General features: G+C 43.0%; 1 long non-coding RNA gene across 1 annotated transcript in view; it reads right to left on the bottom strand.

Moving 5' to 3' along the window:
* Positions 1-497: 497 nt before the first annotated feature.
* The window catches only part of LOC118172256, a 17,241-nt gene continuing 9,417 nt past the window's right edge, over positions 498-8,321 (bottom strand). The window contains exon 3 of the long non-coding RNA XR_004753619.1: positions 498-3,211. This is a non-coding gene — a long non-coding RNA (uncharacterized LOC118172256). The remainder of the gene's footprint in view (positions 3,212-8,321) is intronic.

Here is an 8,321-nt window from a genome sequence, read left to right as displayed (position 1 = left end):
GCAACAGGAGAAACAGGCCAAGATGTTGTACAAGAAAAGTGGGGGGAGGCAAAATCTCAGGGCAGATCACGAAGCTGGGGAAGGAGTTCGGCTTGTGTGTTTTTCCAGGCTTCCAGCATCACCAGAGGGAGAAGCCATTGAAAGAACTGCTGGAAACTTTGCCAACTAATGAGTCCTGCATGGACTCTGCTGGCACAGGGGAATTGCCTGGAGCACCGCATGCCCCTGCCTAGCCAGCAGGTTCCCCCTCTCTGGCTGGCAGGCCACTGATGATGGCTCAGGCTTCCCAAGCAGTCTCTTACATCACAGGACATGTCAAACAAACATTTTAAAGCAGTTTCCTAGGCTGCTTTTTGCTTGCAGGTACAAAGTACAACCACAGATCTGCATCTACCCTTTTATATGTTTAAAGAAAAAAAAAAAATCCATCCCCAGAACATGATATTTTTCTTTTATTTTCCAGAAGTCATTTTTTCTGGCCCCTCAAGATACACTGATGTTCAGAATCTGGGAAACCGTATACTAAGCTGTCACTGCCATTAATATCTTACACTGTAGCCAAGAACTAGATACAAAGCTGTTCAGCAAAACACCTTAATTCATTAAAACTCCGTGAAAGCCTTGCTTGCTCACGTTGCTACAAGTAGTTCTTACTTTGTTCTCAGAAATGAATGGTGAAGCATGAAATGTCTGATCAAAGGGTTTTCAACTTCAGATTTAGGAAAGTGAGTCACTCAACATTTGTGCTGTGCTTCCTTCCCTAACAATGCCACCTGCCGTATAAATATGCACTCAGAGGAAAGCCCAATGGTTGTGATGTGCAGAATATCTAAATAGTCAACTTTTCAGTTCCAAGCGTGATTTTTTTTATTTTTTTTTCTATTTTTTTGCACAAAGATGAGCATCTATTATAATGTGCTGCTAGTTCCTTCCCAGTGAATAGAGGTTGACTCTCTTGAGTGGCTCTGCCTTTTTTCTATATTTAAGAGCTCTGAAAGTTGACAGGAAGCCTACAGTGTCTGCATGAGCTATTAGGGTAAAAGGACTGACAGTGCACTTTGACGCTGCTGTCTTTACTGTTGGTGTTCATTATCAAAAAGAATAAAATGTTTTAGCAAGATATGATAAATTAATGCCGTATGGAAGTTTGCAGCAATTGGTGGGTCTGCATTTGGACTACACTAGATAATTGCTGGTGTAATTACACACAGCACCAGACAGTGGTGTATCCGACCTGTGGTCAGATGCATTTTTATGCCTGTACTAAAATGACAATATTAATTCATCAATTGAATATCACCTTGTTCTCCTTTCAGAGTCCTCTTAGCATTGTTACAGCTGATAATGCATCTGCAGTCTGTACCTTTTTCTCGGAGCATTGGGTTTGTTTTGGAAATGTTTGGTTCCTCAAATGTCGTATAACCTTCCGTGTAAGTGCTAGCTCGGACCTGGAAGAGTTTCAGAAGACAACAAGGAGGGCATTTACTGCTTTTCAATGCCTGTTGAGAATAATAGACTGGTAGACTTCTGTGGATGATATACGTAAAGTGCATGGATGTTTGCCAGCATATTTAATATATTTTAAAAAGTGGATTACTAAAAAGCTGACTCCAGAGAGACAGCAATAGACTCTATGCTCTTTATTCTTTACCCTACCATAGTTCTGGTCCCTCCTTTATTTTAAGTTTTGTGTCTGAATTCAGTTATATATTTTGATTGTTGTAACTTGGCCTGATTCTGGACAATCTGCTATGAATTCGCTGATATATTTCTGCATCTTTGAACTTTTTTTCTCATTAAAGCAGCATTTCCTTTGGAATTTTAGAATAATTCATCCTTAGGATAACTTCCTTACATTCATTTCCTTGAGATCCACAGAGTCTCACCAGGGATCAATTTGACCCTTTTCTCTTCAGTCAGTCTCAGAAAAATACAACTCACAACTTTTAAGATTTTTTTCATTTTGTGAAGAAATGGCCTTCAAACATTGTCCAGATAAGGCCAGGTTGTCAGCCACAAATGGGAGAGGATGAGCAGGTTTCACTTTACCATTCTTGTGTCTTCAGATTTTGAATGTTTTTTATAATAATATGAAAGTTGCATCTCCTCATTCCAAGCTCTCTTTCGTCCCCAGAAGTTCACGCAAACACAAATCTTGGATGGTTGCCCTAGACTTGGGAGCAGGGCATTTGTAGGCAAAAATATTCAGGCTTGGATTTTGTAGAATGAGGTGCAGGGATACGTCTTTCAGATCATGGGATACAGGGGAAACTGCTGCATTGGAAACCCAGGCAGGCCAATGTGGAGTGCTGGGAATAGTGGCTCCCTTTAGCAGGAGGCCAAGTCACACTTGGACAGCACCACATAAGAGCATGGGGTCAATAGTATCACTGCAATAAATAGGAGCTTTGTAATTTACCCCCATGTCTTACAACATGTAGGAAATAAGAACACTAGACCAAAACATTGCTTCTGATTCCTGTTCCATGAAATGTGGGTATCAGTCAAGAGTTGTTATGAGCTCCAAAAATTTCAATCGTCTGAACTTTTAGCAATTATACAATTCAAAGAAGGCTGTTCTTGTAAAGAAATGAGCCAGAGGCATATGTGATGTAAATCTACAGCTCCATTGAATTCAGCAGAACCAAGGAGGCTTGTGCTACATCTAGAAATATGATGGGAAATGATAAATAAGTGATGGGAAATGAATCATTTTAACCCCTAAAAAAAAACATATCAGCATGCAAAAATCTCAGTAATGCATACTTGAACCATAAGCGAATGGATTTGAACACATGGCTGAGAGTATCTGAGACATAGTTTAGACTCTAAATTATCTAGAAAATAAATCTATAAATGTTAGAAAGGTGATGGGTGGGTTCACTAGTGCCACGCTCTTCACTCAGGTCTCTTTCACACACACACGGTGCTATTCTAGGCAATGAGAGGAGCTGGTGCAGAGGAATGTGGCTCTTTTCAGGTCATGGAGAGGACTCATTTTCTTTGTAATCTTTTTCCTTTAACTGTGCCAAGGATCATTTACTGATTCAAAGAAGGAAATGTTCTTTTAAAAGGGAACAAACAGCAGCTCTGTTTCATCTATATCAAGAGGTATAGCAATGTGCAAGGGTAGCCAGGTGACAAATAGGCAGCCTGTGCCTGAGCACTCCCATTGTTGAACGGGCACGCAGAGCTGAACCCATTTCAGGAGCTGCAGAAAGCAAACGTTTGTTGCACATGCTCTGTTAGTCCCATTATCGGCTCTGTAATGAACAAGCAAAATGGAGCTGTTTTGTGACACAGCTACTAACACTAACACACACTGTCATTCATGAAGGAAATTCAATCTTGTGCTTGCAATTTAATTCAGAATTAACCATTAATCATCTTTTCTCCCCAGATATACGGAATTGCCTTTGTGCTGAAGGCAGCTGTACTCGCTGGTATGAACTGGGCACACAGGCACAGGGAGCGAGCACAGGCTGCAGCGAGCAGCAGCGGGTGGTGCTGAGCCCCCTGTGTGCGCAGCTCAGACCATGCCAAGCTCCTCTGGCATACTCAGCAGCTGGCTTCTGTTATTCTTAACGGGCTCATCTATCAAACAAGCCGATAATGTTGCATTAAATCATAGTTCTCCTGAGTCTATAGCCATAGCTCACCAAATGTGAATTAACTCCTGCTGCCACCCCTCCCTGGGGAAGGCATCTGGCTCCTGACTGCTGGTGCTGCACGGCGTGGGGCAGGGGGACTCGCACATCCAGGCTGCAGCACGGCGTTAGTGAACACAGAGATGTGACCAAAGGCGGTTCTTCTGGGGTAGCACAGGCTAAGGTGGTGTTCAGAAAAAAATGGTTTTATGACCTCCCAACCCTGCAGTGATGATGTCTGCTCTAGCCCTGGCATGGGGACAAACCAGCAGAGGCTGGCTGGGGCTCCCCTCTTCATCTCAGGGAGCCTCACCAGTGGTGAACTTGGTCCAGAGCAGAAAGTCAAAGTCCAGCCCAGCCAGCTGTGAGGTCTCCAGCCTGAAGGGCTTTAACAGTTTTTGCCCACTTATAAATAGCTAACTGAGGGGTAATGTTACAGCAGTGTGAGTGTGGTTTTTTTTATTTTCTTTTGTTTTTGTTTTCTGGCAATGATCAGGGTTTGTGAGGAATAAAATAGAAATAGGGACAAGATAAGGAATTTTTACGAAGGCCAAAACATTTTAAAAAAATTAAATGAACTTTGCAACTTTCTTGGTGAAATACTTTTTTATGAGAACACAAACCTCCATTAACATAAGAATAGGTAAATTGACTGGGTTAGATGAAGGAAACATTGCAGGGCAAGCAGGCGATCAGGCCTAGTCAGCATGGGTTTACAAAGGGCAGGTCCTGCTTGACAAACCTGATCTCCTTCTATGACAAGGTGACACACTTAGTGGATGAGGGAAAGGCTGTGGATGTGGTCTACCTTGACTTCAGTAAAGCGTTTGACACCGTCCCCCACAGCATTCTCCTCAGGAAACTGGCTGCTCATGGCTTGGACTGGCGTACACTTCGTTGGGTTAAGAGCTGGCTGGATGGCCGGGCCCAGAGAGTTGTGGTGAATGGAGTCAAATCCAGTTGGAGGCCGGTGGGACTAGTGGCGTCCCCCAGGGGTCGGTACTGGGGCCAGTCCTCTTTAACATCTTCATCCATGATCTGGACAAGGGGATCGAGTGTGCCCTCAGCAAGTTTGCGGACGACACCAAGTTAGGTGCGTGTGTCGATCTGCTCGAGGGTAGGAAGGCTCTGCAGGAGGATCTGGATAGGCTGGACCGATGGGCCGAGGCCAACGGTATGAAGTTCAACAAGGCCAAGTGCCGGGTCCTGCACCTGGGGCACAACAACCCCAAACAGAGCTACAGGCTGGGAGATGTGTGGTTAGAAAGCTGCCTGGCAGAGAAGGACGTGGGAGTAGTGGTTGACAGTCACCTGAATATGAGCCAGCAGTGTGCTCAGGTGGCCAAGAAGGCCAGCAGCATCCTGGCTTGCATAAGAAACAGCGTGGCCAGCAGGTCCAGGGAAGTGATTGTCCCCCTGTACTCGGCTCTGGTGAGGCCGCACCTCAAGTACTGCGTTCAGTTTTGGGCCCCTCACTACAAGAAGGACATGGAGGTGCTCGAGCGAGTCCAGAGAAGGGCTACGAAGCTGGTGAAGGGTATGGAGAACAAGTCTTAAGAGGAGCGGCTGAGGGAGCTGGGACTGTTTAGCCTGGAGAAGAGGAGGCTCAGGGGCAACCTTATTGCACTCTACAGGTACCTGAAGGGAGGCTGTAGCGAGGTGGGGGTTGGTCTATTCTCCCATGTGCCTGGTGACAGGACGAGGGGGAATGGGCTAAAGTTGCACCAGGGGAGGTTTAGGCTGGATATTAGGAAGAACTTCTTTACTGAACGGGTTGTTAGTCACTGGAATAGGCTGCCCAGGGAAGTGGTTGAGTCACCATCCCTGGAGGTCTTTAAAAGACGTTTAGATGTAGAGCTTAGGGATATGGTTTAGTGGAGGACTTGTTAGTGTTAGGTCAGAGGTTGGACTCAGTGATCTTGGAGGTCTCTTCCAACCTAGACTATTCTGTGATTCTGTGATTTTTCCTTGCCTCAAACCAAATGTTTTTTTGATTTATCTGGAGTATTACTTTTTTTTTTTTCTTCATAGAAGAAACAGCACAGAAGGAAATCTTAAATTGTTTTGGTTTGACCCGATCACTTTTTTCTTTTTTTTTTCAGTTTCCCTTTATTTTCTGTTACTTGTTGTTGTTGTTCATATGCTTCCCTCTCTAGTGACTCTTCTCTCCTCAAAATCACGCTGTGTTTGCATTAGGCTTGTGCCTGCTGTTGGCACAGAGCAAGCAGAGCTGGTTCTTTAACCTGCACAGACTCTCAATGCCAAAGGTATTCTTTAACGAGTCTTATGTCTGCCCACTGACCCATCTGAGCTCTGACTGAACTGGTAGAACAGGGCCGTAGGGCAATGATCAAATAGGCATAGTATGCTAATCCATGCCCTTGGTTACTTTTCACCATGTGCATGTCAGATAAGATCCAAAATCAGCTTCCCTCAGCCCTGAAATTCAGACAACAAAACCAAACAGCAATCACATAATTCTGTTTCTGTATTTTCCTTGCTGACCAAGCAGGACTGGGAGAAATACTTGCCTTTAAGCCTATCAATTTAACACTCTAAAAATACTATTTGATAACTTCTGATATAAGCTCAGGATTTGCTTCTGTCAGGACGATCTATACTACCTAATGACCAAAAGAGTCACAAGAGGAATTGCTGCCATTCTCTGCATTTTTCCTTTTGTCCTTTAAATTCGCAATACATTTTTTTTTATATTCCTACCACTGAAAACAATCTCAAACAGGCTGAGACACAACTATGTAAAGAGCAGAGCTTCTTACAATAGGAAAGTGGGCAAAAGCATAATAGATGACTGAGCTGTCCTCTTTCATTTTTTGACCTTTAATTGAAAGATTGAAGATAAGTAGTTCCTGGGAGAAAGCAAAAGGCTGATTCATTTACCCTGTAGCTTTGACTGAAAAAGCTTCCCGGAAGCCTTGCTATATGTTATGAATCATCCTCTTGTCATTCCAAGAAGTTCATAGCAAAGTAAAATATTAGAAATGGATTGATAGTGGAGTGACGGGCAGTAAGGCCTAAGTGAGAGGTTAAAGGTCTCAAGATAATACATTCAGGCATCCCTTAGGACATTTCTGTAAAGCTGATGTTTCTGACCTCAGGAATCCTTGTCTCACTGCATTAGGATTCACTGTTCTCTTAGAATAATCACATTTTGAAAAGTTCACTTGTTTTTTATGGAGTTTTAAAAATGAAGACTGTTTCAGATTTCTTTCAAGGAAATCTGATGGAGTCAGCTTTGCTTTATGCTTATGGGATTATAGAACACGTGGGCTTGACTGTTCATAAGTGTGCCCTTTCAAACCCAGCAACACAACTAAGAGGAGTAAAACAAGCTTGATCACAGTGAACACAAAGAAAATGGTTATTAAATCCTTGAGTGTGGAACAGTGTTCTATGGCTGGAGGAGAAGAGGCTTTTGCATCTTTTGAGGAAACAGAACAGGATAAGAGTAGTAATTCCTCTTCTTGGGGTGGGGATCAAGCATTTTAAAGTATCACAGGAATTCAACTGACCTCGAAAGTACGCAATCCGTTTTCTCTTTATTCAGAACTACATCCATGCTCGCTAGGACAAGTCCTCACTGTTGACACAAGAGTTTGCTATATACTTTTTAGAAAATGTAACTGCTTCCTTTTTTAAGATAAACTTTTTTTTTTTTTTTTGATATGATAATTCAATGACCGTTTGTTAAGCTGAATACCAGAAAACTGAGTCCCAGAGAACTATATTTAGAATTCCTCTATGTTCCTAGGTGCAGTATGTTTATGGCCTTGTGTAAAGGTAAATTGAGGAACGGTACATTTTCTATAGTTGCTCTCATTTAGCCAGAGGAGAGGATAGGGATGAACACAGCTTTTGCTTTGCTGTGATATCTTGTCATGCACACTTGTTCAACATGCAGTGCTTCCAGGTCTCCCCAGGGACACTCCCACTGGCCCTAGAACTCCACAGTGAGAGGCCAGGAGGAACACAAGGTAGTGTGTGTTGTTACCAGCTTGTTCAAAGGGCAAGAGTAGCCATATGTCTTAAAGTCTTTTTTAAAACCTTGATAGGTAGGACTATCAAAATGTTAAAACTTTGGTGACGTGTTCCCAGTTTACACAAGAACTGAAACAGATTGTGAGGTGTTTCTTAGACTGACTGAACAGTAGCATTTAAAATGATTGCAGCTTGGGCTTGAAATGAGCACTTCACTGGGGTGAATACCATAGTGAAGGGCTTATATGCCTTTTTCTGCTGATATTGTTTAGCTGGAGACAGCTTTCTGCAAGACTGGATTACCAGGGCAGAAGTGCATTGATTTACATTCTGAAGGTTATCTTTCCAGTGGAAAAAGGCACAACAGTGTGTGCATTTTCTGTTTAAGTGAAGTTTTTGAAGAAAAATACTTGCTAAAATAATACTGGAGTTGAGGGATGTAGTACTGTGTGGTGAACAGTGAGTTTTAAGCCCCTCGCTCTTCCAGTGTTATGCTGTGGTTGCTCATTGTTTTGTTGTTCCTGCTTGTATGCCTCACAGTGATGTATTTTCACCCTTGCTTTTTGCTTTAGCCATTGATTGACTTGTTGACTTGTTTTTTGATAAAAGACAGTCAGTTGAATGATCCCAGGATGGGATGGGATGGGATGGGATGGGATGGGATGGGATGGGATG

This window comes from Oxyura jamaicensis, chromosome 10 (assembly GCF_011077185.1).
Source record: "Oxyura jamaicensis isolate SHBP4307 breed ruddy duck chromosome 10, BPBGC_Ojam_1.0, whole genome shotgun sequence".
Taxonomy (NCBI): domain Eukaryota; kingdom Metazoa; phylum Chordata; class Aves; order Anseriformes; family Anatidae; genus Oxyura; species Oxyura jamaicensis.
This window is presented reverse-complemented; position numbering and strand designations above follow the sequence as displayed.